The sequence below is a fragment of the Apium graveolens genome, chromosome 6 (genome assembly GCF_009905375.1).
Source record: "Apium graveolens cultivar Ventura chromosome 6, ASM990537v1, whole genome shotgun sequence".
Lineage (NCBI taxonomy): Eukaryota > Viridiplantae > Streptophyta > Magnoliopsida > Apiales > Apiaceae > Apium > Apium graveolens.
Window position 1 is genome coordinate 186,286,897 of NC_133652.1, and position 21,972 is coordinate 186,308,868.

Genomic DNA, 21,972 nt, shown 5'->3' on the forward strand with positions numbered 1-21,972 from the left:
ATCTTCTCTTGATTCGCAATTACCACATTTACTACCTCGTTCATCGTGATTTTATCACATTGAAGTTTATCAACAAAAGTTTCTGATATAAAGGATCTCGTTGCTCCAGAATCAATCAATACTTTAGCTTCGACATTATTTAATAAAAGAGTACTTGCTATCACCTCAGAATTCTGAACAGTGTCCTTCATTTTCAAATCGAATGTCCTTGCCGTTGCTTGCGGAGTTGTTGTAGGTGGTGGAGGTAATGCCAATACCTCAGCTGGTATGCTTGCACTGGTGCTTGCCACGTTCATCAGAGCTTTGACTGGTCCGGTTGACTTGCACTCCCTAGCTATGTGTCCAGTCTTTTCACACTTGTAGCATGTGACTCCCAGCTTCGGCATCTTACACTCGTTAGCCAAATGTCCCTTCTGGTTGCATCTATAGCATGTTATGTTCAGCTTATTACACACTCTTGGGTGTCTTTTTCCAAAATGCTTATACTCTGGCCTCTGAAATCTATTTTCTCCAACTTGCCCTTGGCTTGCTTGGTTGTTCCCTTTTGGTTCTTGTCTTTTATTCAAATTTCCCTTCTTCTAAAAATTCCCGCCTTTGTGGAATCCAATCCTTTTCACACTCCTGTCTTGTGAGCTTCCAGCTTCAGTCTTCTCTCCGTAAAATGGAAGATTCATCTTCTTGACATCTCTTTCCTTCCATGACTGCATCTCATTACCCTCAATCAGAGCAGCTTTCTGTACTACTCCTGCATAAGTATCAAGCTCAAACATAGCCACTCTATCTCTGATCCAAGACTCTAATCCTTGTTGGAATCTCTTTGCTTTTTCCTCCTCACTGTTGGTATACTTTGTCACAAATCTTGACAGGTCTGTAAACTTCTTCTCATACTCCAATATAGTCATACTCCCTTGCTTTAGTTCAAGGAATTTAAGCTCCATCTGATTCTACATGTACTTAGGGTAATACTTGTCCAGAAATAACTTCTTAAACCTTTCCCAAGAAACTTGCTGATTTGCCTCCATAACTTTCACTGAATCCCACCAATAAATGACTTCGCCCTTCAGGAAGTAAGTAGCATAGGGTGTCTTCTGGTCGTCCCCTAATTGTACCAATTCAAAAGCTCTTTCCATTTCCTTAATCCATGTGTTAGCTATTACTGGGTCAGTGGTATCATGAAATGCAAGTGGATTCACATTGTGAAAAGCTTTAAAAATGACAACTTTTCGAGGTGGTACTGGTGGATCAGATGGTTGGTGTGGTTCATGGTTATCTAGGTTTTCAAATTGTTGTTGAAGAGTTCTTTGTTGTTGAGCTATATCATTTGTTTGTTGTTGTAAGGTTTCCAGTAATCGAAGAATATTAGGATATGTCGTAGATGTGGTTGTTGGGTTCTTCTTTTTTGGTGGCATGATCCTGAAATAAAAGTTTTATCAAAACAGGTATGAACAATAAGATAATTCGAGGATAGGGTGTCACATGACATTCTGTTCACATATGAGGTCAAGTTTTAAATTAAACAATAAGGGTGATGCATATAAAGGCGTAAAAACAATTGAAAGCAAATAGAACGATAGTGCATAATAATTGAAATTTTAAGGTCAAGGTACATCAAGATTAGAATAAAGTATGAATCTAGGAATAACATGCTTATTTAAAGGAAACAACAGGGAATTCAACAAAGTCCGATCATACAACAACATGAAAGGTAGATAATGGAAAAAACTAAGGCTCCACTCCGTCAGAACGGGGTTCGGTTGTCTTCTCCTCTCGAAGCGTCTTCACAATAATTTGGAGCTCGTCCGCAATCATCTGGAGGGTATACTGGCTAGTATGGTCTCGGTGCGATGGCATCTCCTCAAGCTTAGTGTTGACGTACTGAACCAAAGTCTCAAGTCTTGCAGTCATCTGCTCCTTAGGCTTCCCTTCATAGTTTTGCCTGTCCGGATACACGTTCTTCAATCGGTCTAACAGTCGATCGTACTTTCCCTAAAGCATGTCGAACTCGCGCCTCAACTCAGCATACACAGAGAAAACAATAGTGTCAGCCGACCCAGAGGATGACGAGGAATGCGCCCTTTGCTGACAAACAATACATAGATATATATAAGAGGAGTAGTAATGATAGATTCGCTTAACCTACTCTCTCACATAATATCCTATAACTTATACATATATCCAATAACCTATTTGGGCTGTTCAGGGACTCTAAACCGTAGCTCTGATACCAAAACCTGTCACAGCCCGACTTAACAATATATTATACAAATTATTACAATAGATAACAAAAGAAGGTAAATACAACTGAATCCAAGATCTTACAGTTTAGGGTTTGGAACAGTCCAACACTATTAACTATTTCAACTTGATTTCTAATATCGAGTCCTCACACAAAATGATCACTAATCTACCTGAGCTCGGACATATGCATCAACATCACAAGTCTTACGCGCTGTCTGCTTGAATCTAACCATATCTGCTAGCTGAAATATCAGGGTGAAAGCAAGTAGTGAGCCAAATGCTCAATAAGTGTTATACAATACAATATAAATCATAAATTAAGATATAAGAATAACAATGTGAAGGTAGAGCTAATAATAGCAAGAGATAAACTTTTTAGTGATGGCATCATTTATTTGTAACAAAACCATTCAAACCATTTCTTTATCAAAAACCATTTTATGATGCTACGGATTATAGCCGGTGATCAGCCGCGAAGTTATCCCGAACCTCCCTGGGTTCTAGAACATTATTGGGATCCTTAGGAAACTTTTAAGCCTACAAATTAAGAGCAGAAAGGACTTGCGTCTCAGTTCAGATCCACTATTTAAAGAAAATATTTGTCCCCCTTTGGGACTGGAAATCCAAATTTTAACTTTTTATTTTATTAAAAACTGATGCCAGGTGACGGTTAATTTCTTAAATAATGAGCATCTTTATCAAGGGTTATAGATCAACTTTGAAGCATAGGGAAAAGGTCCACTAAATTTTAAGGCCATGATCAACTAGACTATACTTTATTAAGGGAATTTCAAGGTTTCTATATACAAGGGTTTTGACAGTGAGATTGAGCAAGGTTATCGAATAGTATGAAGGAACAAGGTCAAACGGGGTTCTAGGTAATGTTTCCAGGTAAGACATAGGTATTAAAGTATAAAGAAGGTGATCATTAATGGTTCCAGATAAGATTTAGGTATTAAAATATAGAGAAAGTGAGCATCAGCTCAAGGTACAACAATGTATCATGCTTTAGGGTAAGGATATGGTTATCAAACAATTATGAACAATCGTTAAGGAACAACTGAATTTTAGGTATCAAGACAAGGTTACTGGGTATAACTTGCACATGGATCAACATCATAATTACTTTGGTATACTAGCATGATAGGACTTTGGATTTACTTGCATAGCAATCTTCAAGTAAAGTTAAACTACTTGAAATAAATAGTTGAGGGTTCATGTCATTTTCGTATAATACGAAGATAGATTCGAAACCACTTGGTTCATGTATATCAAGGTGATTTAAATTACTCGCATCATATATAAGGACTGGTTATCACACTTGCAGTGTACATGAAAAGATAGGTTGAATCACTTGCCTTGAGAAAGGCTAGACTTGACTGGCAGGTAGGAGCAACTGGAAGCTTTACTCAACCTTAATGAAAAGTTTACCCTTGTCTCGAGATCTTATACAAATAATAATAACCTCGTTATAATATATTCTTACCAACTCAACCTATTTGTAAACCCAAAATTTAAACACAATGGCACTTAAGCCTATATACACACAATTTACAATCACCTTATAATCATAATAGTATACAGAGCCACATATACTCACATACCATATTTAGGTACCAAATAATATCACACACACCATATTACAACACTAGGCTTGGATGATCTCGCTCCACTTACTTAAGTCAATTGGTCGCTAAACTAGACAAAATCTCCAAATTTTGGCATCCTAACTCGATGTGCCTTTACTAAAACATCCAATTCGTATTGACCATAACTTGGGCCTTTCACTCTACTGACTTTATGCTATCTTGAAACTATAGTGGTCAACCAAAACTTCACTCCTAAGTGCTCTAAAACTATGTGGTAAGTGAATGTGCTCATTATGGTAAATTTCAGAATGACATCTAAGGTTTCTTGGGTGCATTTGACACTCTTACACTTCAAGTTTACCTCCAAAGCTTTTACACTAGACTCTCCTGATCATAAGACAACTCCCAAACCTGATGTGGCTCAAGGTCCTAGCTTGGGCCTCCCTAGGCCTAAACTTAAAGTCTACGCTTCCCTTCTGTTTCTGGGCAGAAAAGGGTCTTGATTTGAACTAACTTATGATACATGATTCTAACTCAAATCCTATGAACTATTGCTGAAAAAACTCCTCTGACACTCCCTATAACTAAGGCCCAACATGGCCTAATGAGGGCCTACCTACGATATGGTCAAAACTTCCCAATTCTAAGTTGCAACAAAACTGTCCCCTGCTGGACAAATTTTGTGTTTCCACTCGTGCACCTAACCAAACGTCTTGCAAACCTCCAACAAACACCTAAAACCTATTGTATAATCCTAGTACTAGTTTTTGGTGACTTGGGCCTCATAGTGCAAAATAATGACAAGGTCAAATCTCACTTTAAACCTCAGGGTACCAAACTGCTTTTCTGCAGCAACTAATACTCTCCTTTCACCAAGATTCTTACTTGACAAACCCAACCAACAACAACCAAAAACCCAAACCAAACCTTAACTAAGGTGATCTACTGAACTAACTCTCCTACACTCAATATTGACTTAGTGTAGATCATCATTACCTAAGGTGCAACATAGCAAAACAAAAGTTAACATACTACACTAATTACAAGTCATCAAGTTTTTGAAAACAACAAGTTATATCTTCTTTATAAATATATATGAATTAACATCACATATCAAGGAACAAATCAAGATCAGTATCTTAACTCAACAGAAATTAAATCCTACTAACAATTATCAATCCAAATGATAAAAAAAACTTCCGAAAATCATGAGTTGTTTACATGCATGCATGCCTTCGAATCTTACAAGTCAAAATCATATTATTTCCACAATAAATTTATCATAAAATCAACATGCAAGCCTAGCATAAGCTATAACTAAATGAACAGTTAGCATGCACAGGGTTTTATCAAGTTTTCACTACAAAATTCATGCCATTATCACTAAAATATACAAGAATTAAATCAAGGAAACAAGACATCACTAATAACCATTCATTCGACTCCCCTATGGTCATGGCCGAATGAAATGGAAGGGAAATGGCCATTAAAAACAAGAGCTTCACTCTCATGGCTAGGCATTTCACCATTCCTTGTAGTTCCCTCAATAATACAACCTTAAATCCATGAGAATCAAGATTGTACTTTGAGTTCCAACTAAAACTATGACATGCAAGATCAAAACATACACTTCTCACTCTAAACTTTTTGAAATATATAAGAACAACATGTAGGGAGTAAGATTACTTGTATATAAGATGATTATTTGAGTGAAAGAATGAAGAAAAGAAGGGGATGGGGGGCCTCGGCTATGGAAATTGCCGAGAGGGAGGAGGAGCCGAGAGGGAGGGGAGGAGGAAGGAGTGGGTGGAATGGTGGAGTGAAAAATGAAGTGCTATGATACTTGTGTTTGTTTTTATGCCTTTGTTTTGACTAAAAGTGAGTGGATTTAGTAAATGACAAAAGTAACCTTCTAGCTAAAGTTAGGTAAATTTGCATGCAAGGACAAAATGGTAAATTGGCTAGTAGAATGAGAGTGAGTTGTCTTGGAATTGTCTTTTTAGCCCTTTAGTTGAATGGGAGGGTATTTGCATGCAATGATATTCATGTAATTTTCTAATTACTTAACAACTAATTTTCAAAGATCTATTTTTATTAAATAAAATAAAAATTCAAAAATTATAAAATTTATACCATAAAATAACTTGGATTTTTAGAAATTTTATGAGATCACTTTTGAAATTTGTGAATGAAATAATTTCTAAAAGATAATTTTCCATGGTAAAGAATAATCTTTACAAATAAAAAATAGGAGCAATTAATAAAACTATCGCTTTGAAAAATTCATATTTTGAGTAAAGCAATTTATAATGCAGCAAATTATATTCACACATATGTACGATCAATAAGTATATTTATAATCGACTCAATTATTATACAGAGTTCGAAAATAATATTACACAAATTGCCGGTCATAACAGATGAGAAAAAGATTGTTACTTCTCAGACCATAAGGGATGTTTTACATTTTCCTACTCATAACTCTTACACTACCTTAGTAGGAGATGCTGAAATGAGGAGGTTCCTTACTGAGATAGGTTATGACAAGGATTTGAAGAATCTTGCTTAGTTGAAAAGGAATGGGCTTAAAAAGGAATGGAATTTCTTCTTTAATTTCATCACAAAAGCCTTCAACAATAAATCCTCTAATTTTGATGATATGCCCATCATGACACAACAGATAGGGTACTCTCTAATTCATAGTACACATTATGATTATGGTATAGTAGTCTTATCATTTATAGGTGATAGAATAAATGCTGATAGAAATATAGTATATTATGCTAGATTCCATCAGTTGATTTTCATTTTTTGTTTCCCTGATACCTCTATCCCCTCTAATCAAATAGTGCCTGTATTTAAATTGACAAAAAGAGCTTTTTTATTTAATTTCACAAGATGAAAAGAAGAGACATTTAGCTCCTTTGAGGTTGCCTTTAGTTGCTAGGAACTTGCTAATTGCAAGGCTCCCTGTGACTTATGGCTTACCTAACAGGAAAAGTGCTCAGTTATAGGCCATAACTGTTGGAAGCCCTCATGTAGCTCACCCCAGCACAACAACCCACACACAATCTCAAATACAAACCCAAACATAAACTCAACCACCACAACAACCTCAACCAGAATCGACCTCAGGTGTCTCCCAAAAGACACTTATTATAAAAAGAAAGAAAGATTTGGCTAAGAGAGCTACAAATCCTACTTTAGCTAAGTCAAAGGTTGAAGCAACACAAGTTCCTCATTCATCTAAACCTTCAGAATTTGTCAAGAGGAAACTTGTGCTTACTGGATTAGAATCAAATTGAGATGAGGACAATGATACCTTATCTTCTAGATTTCCAAACCTTTTATCAGGTTCTTCTCCAAGACCAGTTGTACTACTAACTGAAGAGGGCACAACTACTGATGTCGGTACAAGCCCAAGGCCAAAGAAAAGAAGACTGGTCAAAGCATATTACAGTCAGAACTTGCTCAAGATTAAACAGGAAATTACTGAGGCAAAACATAGTACATCTACTTCAAATACTGAGTTCCAGATAATTGCTGAGGTAATAAGGGAGGACAGAAGGATAGTGAAAGGAAAAGAGGTGAAGAGCTAGTTGGAATTAGTGGTTCATCAAAAGCAATCACTAGGTTTCAATCTAGACAAGGTGAAGAAAGTAAGAGAAGTGAAAGAAGAGTTAAAGAACTGACTATGACTACAACAACTCAACAAACTTTACAAGTCACAACTACTGATGAAGACCAAGGTATTCTGGAGATAGAAGCTGGTGCAGAAGCAAGTCAGTATCTTCAAACTCTGAAAATAAAAGAAAAAAAAGACAACTCTATTTTACAAGGATCTAAAGATTCAAGCATTTGATTCTGAGGTGAGTAGAAGAAGCTTTGAGAAATAAAATCCTGGAGTTGATCTAGAACAGCTCAGGCAAATGGAGGAAGATTTCAAGAATTCCATGAAGACAACAAATACTGATACTATTGTTATCTCTCAAGATCCATATGAAGATGATCATTCTAACAGACCAACCAAAGGGGTAATCATAAGGGAGGTGAGTCAGGCAGAGGCTGAAAGATCTCTTAGGTATCAAGCTATCTTAACTGCTGACAGGAGTCATAAAGGATAAAAGAAGATATGAGAGAAGTCCACGCCTTCAAATCCTAAAGCCAAAGCAGTTGCAAAGAAGAAATCAGTATTTAGGGCAAGTAAATCACAAATACTGATAGATCCAATCTATACAGTTGCTCAATCTTTTGATACTGAAGAAATTGCTGAAGAAGAAGAAGTTAGTCAAGCCATCAACAAAGGAAGATTCATGGAGCTGAATGGGCTGAAAAATTGGAATTAACCTTTGATATTTCTCAAGTTAATTAAGAAGAAGTTGTTATTCAACTGATCACAACCTCTAATCCCGTTCATGTTGATGATTTTTCAAACTCAATTCAAGCTGAATTATCAACTCCTGATTCTAAAGACATAGTCTTTGATAACCCAGAACTTACTCTTGAAGAGAAGAAGAAGCTACTACTAGGAAGCAAGAAACCGACACCTAGAAGAGATTCTTTTGAAACATTAAAGAAGATTTATAGTGGAAGTTCTCATGATAGAAAACCTGGAATCATATGTGGTCTGGGAAGGTTAAATGTTGATCCATCTGTAGGAGAAGATTTGATTCTAAGGAAGCATGCTAATCTGACAGAAATTGGAGATAATGTGATGCTTGAAGACTTACAGAAGATCATATTAGTTCAAATTGTTATTGATCTTGTTGTAGAGAAAATGTTTATTTTCTGGAGTCTGGGAGAAACTTATGGTTGACACAAGAACAGTTAAGAGAAAATAATGGAAGGAATTGGAACTTATTGCTATAATTCTCAAGGTAACTAATTCTGTAACTGCCAGATGGTCTGCATTCATATAGGACCTGATATAGTTAAACCAAAGATGAATGCTTTACAAATTTAACTACATTTTAAAGTACGTTGATCAAACTGAATATGCTATTGATATGCCTATTGGAGGAGCCAAGATAGAAATGAGTCTAGGGAGTAAAATTTTAACTTTTAATCCTAATGGAAAAAAATTGGGATTCTGGAGCTGGATGATCTATCTCTTGGAAATTCAAAGTTACATAATCTCAAGGCTGCCATCTATCAGAATGATGAATCAAAAGATGAACTGAATGAACACAAACAGAGAATGCAATGGTATTTGTATGTAATGGAAGAAAATCTGTTGAGGAATTTTCTTGAATATTTTTTCAGACTGTGTTAGAGTTCAAAATGAAGAGTAAAGTCTGATATTCACTGAATTAAGAATTAATATTTACTTGATTACAATATTTAGATAATTTTGACATCATCAATTGGAACTTGTACATATTTTCATAATGAACAAGTTGGGGGAGATTGTTAGATATAATTGATGACATCTGGATAGAAACTATCAAAAGTTCTTATCAGGACTTTTATCAGTATTTACTGAAGAGTGACGTCATCGAGTACTTATATCGGTACTTGATGATCAGCAGATGAGGTCATCAGGATTTGTCACTTCAGTAGATATTCAAGGAGGAAAAGGAAAGCATGAATTCAAGGCGGTGAAGGACTTTATCTCAGAAGCAATCATACATGGATATGTAATAGGTTTCCTTATTGTTATATAATAGGATTCCTTATTGATTGTGTAATTGTGCTCTATATAAAACACAAATTAGGTTCATGTTATAAGCACTGCGAACATTTTTATATCAGTCGCATAACCTAGCAGCTCTCAAGGATACTTTTTCATCCTTTTGAGAGAGTACGTTTGTAATTAGTTTTGTCAAATAATATAAAAACTGTTGATTATGTTAAAGTTTTGTTGAATTATTTGCATAAACTGTATTAACCCCCACTCTACAGTTGATTACGGACCTAACAATGGATAATTATGAACTTGATGAAACACCTCTAGATGAGATCTATGACATACAGAAGACCCATTAACTAGAGATGGAGTAAAGAAGCAAGAGAAAATGATCCAATACTAGACCAATTGCACTTAGAGTTGAAGAGAAGCCAAAGGAGAAAGCTAGAAGAAAAGGTTACTCCAAAGGAAAAACTATGATTGCAAAGTCTAATACTGATTCATCAAACTCTAATGATGACTAAAATACTAATAGTGAATCAGATACCGATAGAGATAATGACAACAATGAAGACATGGAACAAATGGTTGCTCTATTGGTTAAAATCTTTAAGAAGATGGTCTATAAGAACTTCAAGAAAGGGAAAAGGTTTTCCAGAAAGGGTTCTAGTTCCTGAAACTCGGATAAGAGGAATGACAGATGAAATACTGATAGGCAGAAATTACAGTTTGGAAAATTTTACAAATCAAAGGAAAGATGCTACAACTGTGATGGAATTGGAAATTTTGCAGTTGACTGCAGAAAACCAAAAGCTAAAAAGAAACAAGCATTGATCACAAAAAAGAAAAACTGCGATTATTCATCAGATTCAGATGATGGTGTTAACTATGCTCTCATGGAAAATGCTAATATTGAGGCTGATAATGATGAATTAAAGGAACCTCAAACCACCCTTGCTTTTGATACTGATGATATCCATGGATTATGTTTCTTAAATCTCTACATGTTAATTATAGGGATCAAACCTTAGAGAATAATAGAATCAAGAGTGAAAACTCTGAGTTAAAGAAAAGGAATGATCACCTAGAAATTGAGTTGCTTTCCACGCTAAAAATTCAAAAAGAAAGATATAATGTTGTTTATGTTAAAGAAAAACTGTTAGAAAAGCATGCTTATCTCGAAAAAGAGTTAGCTAAAAAAAGAGAGGTTATTAAGATTTGGACTAACTCGGGAAAAATAATTCCTGAAATTTTAGAAAATGGCCGTTGGGGATCAGGATTAGGATATGCAAATAGATCTAATTCTGAGAAGAAAATTGGAAAAGAAACTTAGAAAACTAAACCAGTAAATACTTATACCGAGGTTAAACTAAACAAGTTTCAGTTGAAACCCATTAAGTTTAATTCAAGTGTTGATGCTATTAAGTCAGTTAATGAGGTAGGTTCAACCTCAGCACCTAAGTCAAACTGAAGTACTGACAAGACTGAACAGGTTCACACAAGATTAATAAATATTGGCTCATGACTCAGAAACAACTTATGCAAAAGATGGAGGAAGTACACATAAAAGACAAGGAGAAAAAGCCTAGGAAAAACATAAATGGTAGAATGGGTGTTAATAAGAATGGAAATTATGTAACTGCTCCCAATGCACCTAGAAAGACATGCTTGAACTGTGGTAGTACTAATCATCATGCTATTTCTTATAGGAAGAATAAAGAAATAAATATTGTTCCTCCCAAATCATAGTTTAGGAATAGAATAGTTAGATATAAACCACGATATCTTTGTTTTCATTATGGTAGTGTGTGGCACTTATTTATACATGTAAAGAGTATCACATTTTACATTATGATTATTATGAACTGAAACCCTCTTTAAATAAAGTAATATCTGGTTTTGCATGTGTAAATACTGATAGTAAGAATGGTAACATAAACTCTGATATGAAGTCTTCTGCTGCATATGTTAACAAACTTAAAAAGGCCAAAGGATCCAAGCAAGTCCGGGTCCTTAAAAACACTAACTGGTTTAAATACTGACTATAGGGTAATAGGAGAAATTCTCTAGTCTTGGATAGTGGATACTCAGGACATATGACTGGTTATAAATCCCTGCTATCATAGTTTAAGGAGAAGGCTGGCCCAAGTGTTTCTTATGTTGATGGCAACTTAGGAAAACTCTTGGGATATGGAAAAATCAAAATTGGGAATGTCATCATTGAAAATGTAGCTCTGGTTGCAGGACTCAAGCATAATTTGATCAGTGTGAGTCAAATCTGTGATAGATGTTACCATATAAACTTTTATGAGAAACATTATGAAATTGTTAGTGAGTCTGATGGCAAGATTGCAATGACTGATGTAAGACATGGAAACTTATATTAAGCCAAGGTCTCCACAAATACTGATGAAACAGAAGTTTCTCTGCTTAGTAGAGCATCTGTGCAAGACAGCTAGAACTGGAATAAAAGACTTTCTCATCTCAATTTCAACAACATCATTGAACTTGTGAGAAAAGATCTTATGAGAGGATTTCCAATGCAGTATTTACTCCTTATGGCTTATGTGACTCATGTCAGAAATCCAAGCAAAGGAAAATATCTTTAAAGAGTAAAACTGGATCCTCTATTCTTGAACCATATTATCTATTCCATATTGATCTCTTTGGTCCAGTAAATGTTATGTCAATTGCCAAGAAGAAGTATGCACTTGTAATTGTTGATGAATATACAAGATACAGATGGGTTTACTTTCTGCACACCAAGGATGCATCTCCATCCATTCTTCTTGATCATGTGAGAGAACTGGAAAAAGGATCAACATACAAAATAAAGATCATCAGAACTGATAATGGAACTGAATTCAAGAACAGTTCTATGGAAGAGTTCTGCAAATACAAAGGGATAAAACAAGAACTTTCTGCTCCTGGAACTCCACAAAAAATAGAGTTGTTGAAAGAAAGAATAGAACTCGCATAAAAGATGCAAGAACCATGCTAGACGAAGCAAGATTTCTTACCTATTTCTGGGTTGAGGCTGTGCAAACTGCCTACTTCACACAAAATGTAACATTGATCAACATGCATGGAAAAACACCATTTGAGATGGTCAAGGGAAAGAAGCCAAATCTGAAGTACTTTCACATTTTTGGCTGCAAGTGTTTTGTTCTCAAAATTCATCCAGAACAGCTTACTAAATTTGATCTAAAAGCTGATGAAGGCATTTTTGTTGGTTATCCACTTTCAACAAAAGCTTTTAGAGTTTACAATCTGAGAACAAGGACAATCATGGAGTCTATAAATGTACCTTTTAATGACAGGAAGATTACAGGTCTAGAAGATGTAGATGACCATGATCAGTTGAGATTTGAAAATAAAGTACCATATGCTGAACAGTTAAATCCCGATACTTTGACAAGTCCTGATACAGTAAATCCTGATATCACTCCAAACTCTAATGATCCACATGAAAGTGGAAATTCTGCAAATACTGAAGCACATATTGAGGGGAGCAACATGATTCAAATCTAGAGTCTTCTGTAAGTGAAGCTCAAGGAACATCAGTAAATAAATCATCAGACTCCCATTCCTCAAATTCTGATGAGTCGAATACTAATAGCACCGAGAATACTGATTCAGGTGGAGCATCAGAAAATAATAGTGGTACAAGTCAAAGGAATAACAGAGAGTTCTTCGATCAAGGGGGAAGTTCTTTTTCAAGAAGTCAACTTCCATCAGCAAGAAAATGGTCTAAGTCACACACCTGACTTAATCATTGAAAATCCTGATAGTGGTGTAAAGACCAGAAAAGCCATTCAAAATGAATGTCTCTAACATTCTTTTCTATTTAAAATTGAACCAATGAAAGTAGACTAAGATCTTCAAGATGCTGACTGGATCACAACAATTCAAGATGAGCTTAATGAATTTGAAAGGAAAACAGTATGGACTATAACGACTGGTGTATTTTTCTTTTTAGTTTAATATTTAAAAGTGTAATAAAGATTTGAATAATTAAATAAGGGTGTGTATTGGTTTTGGCAGCAGTTATTGATTATTATTTAATTAATTGTGATCTGTTGAGTTGTGGGATTGAATTGCCTAAATTATTAGTGAGTTATATGATTTTATTTCACTTGTAAAAGTTATTTTATTGCAGTTTTAATTCCATAAATACCTGGATTGTTTCTAAAATTGGTTTTATAATTTTATAATTCCAATACTTATTTTTGGGATTTTATAGAATTAAGAAATCAATATTTTATTAATTATTTATTTTTAAATAATTTTCTGAGTGTGTTTGGGTATAAAATCCATATTTAATTATGGAAATCTTCAAAAATCATGAAACTCATATTTTATTAAGTTCGTATTATTCTGAGAATTTTAAAATTATTTTGAAAATTTTTAGGATTCGTTTCAGGCACATGTCGTTTCGTTATTTGTTAAAAAAGCGGGTACAAAGTGCACCTTAAAAAGTGTTTTTTTTAAATTACAAAATTTATATTTTCGTAACTTTGGGATATTTATATTATTTGAACTTTATTTTGGCAATTTTTCGGAACTATTTTAAGGGTGGCTTGGTTTGTTAAATTCAGATTTCGGGGCGAAATTTTGGTTCCCGAATATATCAGGGATACATGTCAAAATCATATAAATGAAATTGACATGTATCCAATTAACAGATATGTGTCACCAGCCCACAAACACACCCGCTCACACGCGGTTTCTTCTGTCTATCTCTTCACTTTCTCTTTCTACTCTCTCTTTGCTCTCTCTGTTTTCTCTCTATATCCTCTCTGTTTCTTTGTTTCTTTCTCCAGTTTCTTGCCCCTGTTCCGTCGCCGTTTCCGTTTTTATTCCGGTGGCTTGGTCCCGGTTCTCACTTCGTTCTACCTGGTATATGCATATATATACATACAACAGCGTATATATATATATATTGTGTGTGCAATTGTGTGTGTGTGTGTTTTCGTGTGTGTGGTGTGTGTGTGTGGCAATTGGCCCTGTCCGGCGGCCGTAGTTTGGTCGTGTTCTGTGCTTCCCTGTTTTTCTGTTTGGGCTCTGTTGGGCCTGTTCATTCGGGCCTTGGTTTCTTTGTTTGGGCCTTGCAGTTGGGTTCGACTGTTGGGCTGGGTTTTGCAGTGGGCTGATTGTTATAATTTTAATTTCCTATTTTCCTTTTCTGCAGGAAAATAAATGAATAATATTCGTGAAATCGAAACTTTTGTTGCAGGAAATAATATTAATCGGTATAATTTATTTGGGAACCCGTATTATATCGGGCGCCAATAAATTGTGCCGCCGTTGATGATGAACTTCGGTGAGTCAACGGTGGACGGTGATGACGTTGTTCTGAGTCCTAAATTTTATAAATAAATAAAATGATTACGTAAAATATTTTCAGACTTAAATAATTAATTACGAATGGTGTTGTGATGCACGTTGTGTAAAATGGTGGAGTTGATATTGTGGATTGTTGTGATTGTTGACGTCGATTGTAATCGATGGGTAGTCTTATAAACAAAGAAATTGCTGCCAAAATTTTCTAAAAATATATTTGTAAACGTACATATCTATATTATACGTGTTACCCCTATTTGTGTTTGGATTACGTAAATATGTGATTATGTGTATAATAATTATACGAGTCGGGTTATCGGATTGGGTTATTAGGATTTGAGGATATCAAGCATGTCAGTATAACTAATTAGGGTACTCGGTATTTGTAGATCCCAGTCGAGCTTCCCCAGAACCGAAGTCAGCGTGAAAGCTACTTAGGGTTTTGTAAAGTGTTGCAAGGCAAGTACCCCTGACCATTCTTTTATGGTTCAGTACATATGAATAGCTAAATGTTTTATTTTCGTAATGGAATAGAAATGTTTTAAGTTACGTATCCCCCGTAGTTATAAAACACTATTTTTAAATTATTTTGGGGAAAAGTAACTTCGAAAGGTACCTATCTCGAATGAAATGATTTACGAACTGGATTTTATATGTGTGCTGGTTAAATAAATGATTTTGAAAATTAGATAGGTACAAGTGTTTTGAAAACTGGATAAAACGATCAGATATGGGATACATAGGGGCCAGAGTAGGCCTATTGAGGTGGTATAAGAGGCTAATTTGGTTGCACACAATATATAACCGATTAGTCCAACAGGTCAGAGACCTAGCTAGTCTCTAAGTTCCGGAACAGGTAAATGGGATGACAGTTAGAGCCGTCTGGTATTGATAGCCTGATCAGCTATCTTCACATATCCGCTACGTATCTGATTTGGATTTATGATTCCCGTAAGGGCATAAGTAGTTGATACAACGGTTTTGTAAATGTGATTAGCATGCTAAAATTGGACTCTGGTATTTACACAATACACTACTATGTTGTTTTCATAAAGCATGCTAGTTAGTGATATCCGTTTATCTTCAATTTTTATTATATAATGTTGATATCATGATTACAGCTCTGTTCCTATTACGGTTACGTTACTATTTTATTCCGTTATTCATATGTTCGTACTGCTGAGCGATTATGCTCACCCCTGCAAACTGTTATGTATATCTCGCATATGCCTAGAAGACCAGTCAGACAGACCCATGTTCCCTCCCCTTCAGGACCCGGCTCCTCTGAGGTAGTTTGTATCAGGCCATGAGGTCTGATGAGTTGCTGAATAAAGTTAGAGTGTGTTAGATGTTGAATAAATGGGTTATAATAATAATGACCTGGATCATACTTGAACCTGGATCGGTTCTTGGTTTGGGGTCAAGTTAGTATATTTTAATAATAATCTTGTTGTTTATATTTTGGTAATTATGTTTGGTGACGTCAACTCCTGACCCCGGGGTTGAGGCCGTCACAGTTGGTATCAGAGCCACAGGTTCAAGTCCCTTATTCAGGTTAGGGATTGTGTCGAGTAGGTGATAACGTAAGTCTTTAGGTGTGAGTCAGCAACTCATATAGAGGAGCAAACATTTAGAGTCAGTCGAGGGTTCCGACGGCGTTACCCCAGCATTTATTAAATGTTTTGATAGAATTTCCTTGACCTGGTTGTGTCTTCCCTGTATATTTATATGTTGACAGTGGCCTATTGCAATTTCGAGTTCTCCATCTCGGGAGAATCCCTCTAACTCGGATAGCTCAGATTCTGAGAGGACCCTGGATGTTGCTGCTGAGGAGACCCCTATGCCTCCTCCACCAGTTCCTTCCTTTGTGCCGAGAGACATCCCTGGACCTGGTACTCGTCCCCGTTGGGTACGTAGGCCTGTGTCCGTTGTTAGGGATTTCCCTCCCGGCTGTGGTCCCAGTTCTTCCATGATGAGACCTCCAGTACAAAAGGAAAGGGCTTTTATTACTCAAGAGAATGACTGGGCAGCTGATGGTTTGGATGAAGATAAAGATGTCAGCTATGTCAATCTAGCCCTAATGGCCAAGTCTGATGAAACAGAGACAAGTTCCTCAAGCAATCAGGGAAACAGAAAGAATCTTTGGTACTTGGATAGTGGTTGTTCAAGACACATGACTGGTGATTCTACCCTGCTCACAGAGTTTAAGGAGAGAGCTGGCCCAAGTATCACTTTTGGAGATGACAGCAAAGGTTATACTGTGGGATATGGCTTGATTTCAAAGGACAATGTCATCATTGAAGAGGTTGCCTTAGTGGATGGTCTCAAACACAATCTGTTGAGTATCAGCCATCTTTGTGACAAAGGCAACTCAGTAACCTTCAACAAAGAAGCCTGTGTTGTGACTAACAATCAAAATAAAAAAGTGGTTCTCACTAGTGTGAGAAGAGGAAATGTGTATCTAGCTGACTTCAACTCAACTAAAGCAGAATCTGTAACTTGTCTTCTCAGTAAAGCAAGTCAAGATGAAAGTTGGCTATGGCACAAGAAGCTATCCCATTTAAACTTCAAGACCATGAATGAGCTGGTAAAGAAAGATCTAGTTAGAGGCATTCCTCTAGTGGAGTTTACAAAGGATGAACTGTGTGATGCCTGCCAAAAATGGAAGCAGATCAAAGCATCATTTAGGAAGAAACTTGATTCAGCAATTGAAGAGCCTCTGCAACTCCTTCACATGGATTTATTTGGACCAGTCATTGTATTGTCAATTTCAAAGAAAAGATTTTTCCTAGTAATTGTAGATGATTTCTCAAAGTTCTCTTGGATATATTTCCTAAAGTCTAAAGATGACGCTAGTGAAATCATCATCACTCACATAAGGCATGTTAACAATCATCCTGATTTCAAAGTTAGAAGAATCAAGAGTGACAATGGAACTGCGTTCAAGAACTATATTATGAGAGCATTTTGTGAGGAAAATAGGATCTTGCATGAGTTTTCAGCAGCAAGGACTCCACAACAGAATGGAGTAGTGGAAAGAAAGAATAGATCTCTTATTGAAGCTGTAAGGACAATGCTTGAAGAATCAAAATTACCAACATATTTCTGGGCTAAAGCTGTAAACACTGCATGCTACACTCAAAACATCTCTCTGATTAATCAAGCAAGATGCATGACACCTTATCAATTGTTCAAGAACAAGAAGCCAACTCTAAACTTTCTTCATGTCTTTGGCTGTAAATGCTATATTCTGAGAAATCAAACTGATCAAAATGGGAAGTTTGATGCTAAAGCAGATGAAGGAATTTTTGTTGGATATGCTGTTGGTAAAGTATATAGAGTCTACAATCTAAAAACCAACATTGTTGTTGAATCTATACATGTTATGTTTGATGATAAAAAGATTGAAGGACTAAAAGATGGAGATTACCATGAGAGCCTCAAATTCGACAATGTTGAGATGGTCAGTGATGAAAGTGATGATAAGAGTGATCAAGAAACAGTGTCTAAGGATAATGCAGACAAATCTACCACCAATGAAGCACATAACTCAACATCCGTCGAGTTACATAATGCTTCATCCGTCGGAAGGCAATCTGTGTTATCCGTCGGAAGACAACCTGCCTCATCCATCGGTACTCAAAATTCACCATCCGTCGGGTTATCTAAAGGAGCAGGAAATCAAGGAAGGTCACCTATAGAAAGTACCCCTTTCTCAAATCAAAGATCCACAAACTCAGGGGGAATTTCTAGCAATCAAAACTCAATCACACATCAAGACAACATTGAGGTCTCTTCATCTAGAGCTAATCTACCTCAACCAAGGAAATGGACAAAAGATCACCCCTTTGAACTGATTATTGGTGATGTTTCTTCTAGAGTTCAAACCAGGAGAGCAACTCAAGAAGAATGTCTATACAGCAGCTTTCTGTCAAAGGAAGAACCAAAGAAGGTAGAAGAAGCCTGGTTAGATCCTTATTGGATTTTAGCTATGCAGGAGGAGCTAAACCAATTTGAAAAGAATAAAGTTTGGAAGCTGGTACCCAAGCCTAAAGGAAAGAATCCAATAGACACCAAATTGGTATTCAGAAACAAGATGGATGAAAATGGCATAGTAGTAAGGAACAAAGCCAGATTGGTTGCTAAAGGCTATTGCCAGCAAGAAGGAATAGATTTTGAAGAAACATTTGCTCCTGTTGCAAGACTTGAAGCCATCAGAATCTTCTTAGCCTATGCAGCCCATGCCAATTTCAAGGTCTATCAAATGGATGTCAAAAGTGCCTTTCTGAATGGAGATTTAGAGGAAGAAGTGTATGTTAGTCAACCTCCTGGCTTTAAAGATCCAAATTTTCCAGAGTATGTCTATTATCTACTGAAAGCACTTTATGGACTGAAGCAAGCACCTAGAGCCTGGTATGACACTTTATCAAAGTTCCTTTTGGAAAATCACTTCACAAGAGGTACTGTAGATAAAACTTTATTTTTCAGAAATGTTAATGGCTCTAGCATACTTGTTCAAATTTATGTAGATGATATTATCTTTGGCTCTATAGATGAGAAACTTTGTAAAAAGTTTGCCAAACTGATGCAAAGTAAGTATGAAATAAGTATGATGGGAGAACTAACTTACTTTCTTGGTTTATAAGTTAAGCAAGTTAGTGATGGAATATTCATTAGTCAAACGAAATATATTTTTGATCTTTTAAAGAAGTTTGATCTAATGGATTGCACATCTGCAAAAACTCCCATGGCCACTGCAACTAAGCTTGAACTAAACACTACTGAAAGGTCTGTGGATATTTCAAGCTATAGAGGCATAGTTGGCTCACTTCTGTACTTAACAGCTAATAGGCCAGATATAATGTTTGCTACATGTTTATGTGCTAGATTTCAGGCTGATCCTAGAGAGTCTCACTTAATAGCTATTAAGAGATTTTTCAGATATCTCAAGGGAACACCAAAACTTGGAATTTGGTATCCTAGAGATTCTGGTTTTGATCTAACTGGTTATTTAGATGCAGACTATGCAGGTTGCAGAATTGACAGAAAAAGCACAACAAGAACTTGTCAATTTCTAGGAAACAAACTTGTGTCCTGGTACAGTAAAAAGCAAAATTCAGTTTCTACTTCTACAGCTGAAGCTGAATATATTGCTGCTGGCAGTTGCTGTGTACATATTTTATGGATGAAAAATCAATTGCTAGACTATGGTCTGCAAGTTGAGAGGATTCCTATTTTCTGTGATAACACAAGTGCAATTGCCATCACTGAAAATCCAGTGCAACATTCAAGGACAAAGCACATAGACATCAAGTACCATTTCATAAGGGAACATGTAATGAATGGTACCGTAGAGTTACATTTTGTTCCAAGTGACAAGCAACTTGCAGACATATTTACCAAGCCACTGGATGAATCCACCTTTTCTAGGTTGGTAAGTGAGTTAGGCATGCTTAATTACTCTTGAATCTATCTGAGTTATTTTGCAAGTTGAAAAGTAGCCAGAAATTTAATTGATTTTTAGTCATGAATGAAATTTTGACTAAGTCAAAATTTGCATCTCGACGGATGACCATTATCCATCGAGTTAAGTCATCCGTCGATATACAATGTGCAAATAAAAATCAATTATTTTTCTGGAATCTTTTAAAACTCGACGGATGATAGTTTATCCTCATCCGTCGAAGTGTCTAAATCTTAACCGTTAATTCCCTGAACATTATCCATCGAGTATACTTACAGTTTGTAAGCATTACACGACGGATAATTAGTGGAATTTTTACAGTTTATTTTTAAAACGGCTAATTTAGGCAATTTCTATTGGGTAATTTACTTCTCTTTATTATTTTTATCCGTTGATTTTGAGTAAAGTATAAAAGCTTATTTCATTCTAATCATTTTCTTTTATCATTTTCAAATTCAACTGTGTTTATTTCATTCTCTCTCAAGCAAAAATCCTCTTTCTCTTCAAGCTTTTCTTCTCTAACAATGGCACCTGTAGTAAAGATTATGTCTCAGACTGGGTTCATTTATGAGAAGAACAACTTCACGGCTTTGGTCAACAAAGGCATTCAGCAATCAAAAGACTATCACAAGATCATGGACTTCGTGAAGAACTGCAAGTTAAGTTTTGCTATGCTTGAATCACCCACAGTCTTTTGTGAAGTTGTAGAAGAGATGTGGACTTCTGCAATTTACAACTCTACTGACAAAACCATCACTCTGACCATCAAAGGTAATGAATTCTGTATCAATAGTGATATGATAAAAGCATGTTTCAAGATTCCTGATGATAATGTAAGTTCACCACACACTGACACTGATATTATCAATATGCTTAATTCCATGCATTATGCACTTCCTACTAATAATCTAAGTGAGATTAGAAGACTAGGTCTTAGGAAGGAATGGAGTTTCATGTGTGATGTTGTGACTAAAGTTTTCTCTAGAAAAGTCAGTAATTTTGATTCTATGAACATTTCCATGCTTAACATGCTATACATGCTAGTTACAGATAAATTTTACAATTTCAGTGACCTTGTCTTGTATGAGTTAGGTTTTAAACTAGGTGAGTTAGCCAAAAGGGGAAAGAATGTATATTATGCTAGATTTTTCATGCTATTGGCTAACCATCTTTGTCAAGAAATTGCACTTGAGAACCCAAACAACAAATTAGCTTGTTGGGTTCAAGAGAAAAGAATCATTGCAGATTTGAACAGAGCCAACCACCATAGGGATGTGCCAATGTTCTATTTCCCTGTAATGCTGACACCTCAGGTAAGTGAGGTAAGTTCATCCATACCCCCAACTATTCCAATCTCCTTTATTTCTTTGACTTCAGGCATAGCTATGGCAACTGTGACAATGACCAAACAATTGCCTACCAAAGCTGCCAAAACAACTGTAATTTCCAAATCCAAATCAAAGAAAACCCCCTCTGGTATCTCTCAAAAGGTACCAGTTGAAAAATCTACCAAAGCCAAAGAGGGGAGTGTGAAGGAGGGTCAGATAGGTGAGGAAAGGGGTGAACATCAAAGAAACCCCAAGGATAAGGTTGGAGAGTTGAGTGAAACCCAGCCTAGCCACACTGCAGTTTCCCAACAAACTGCAGTGCTTAAAAAGGATAAAAGCTCACTTCTAGCTGCATCCTCCCAAAAGGATGTGGCTATTGAACAA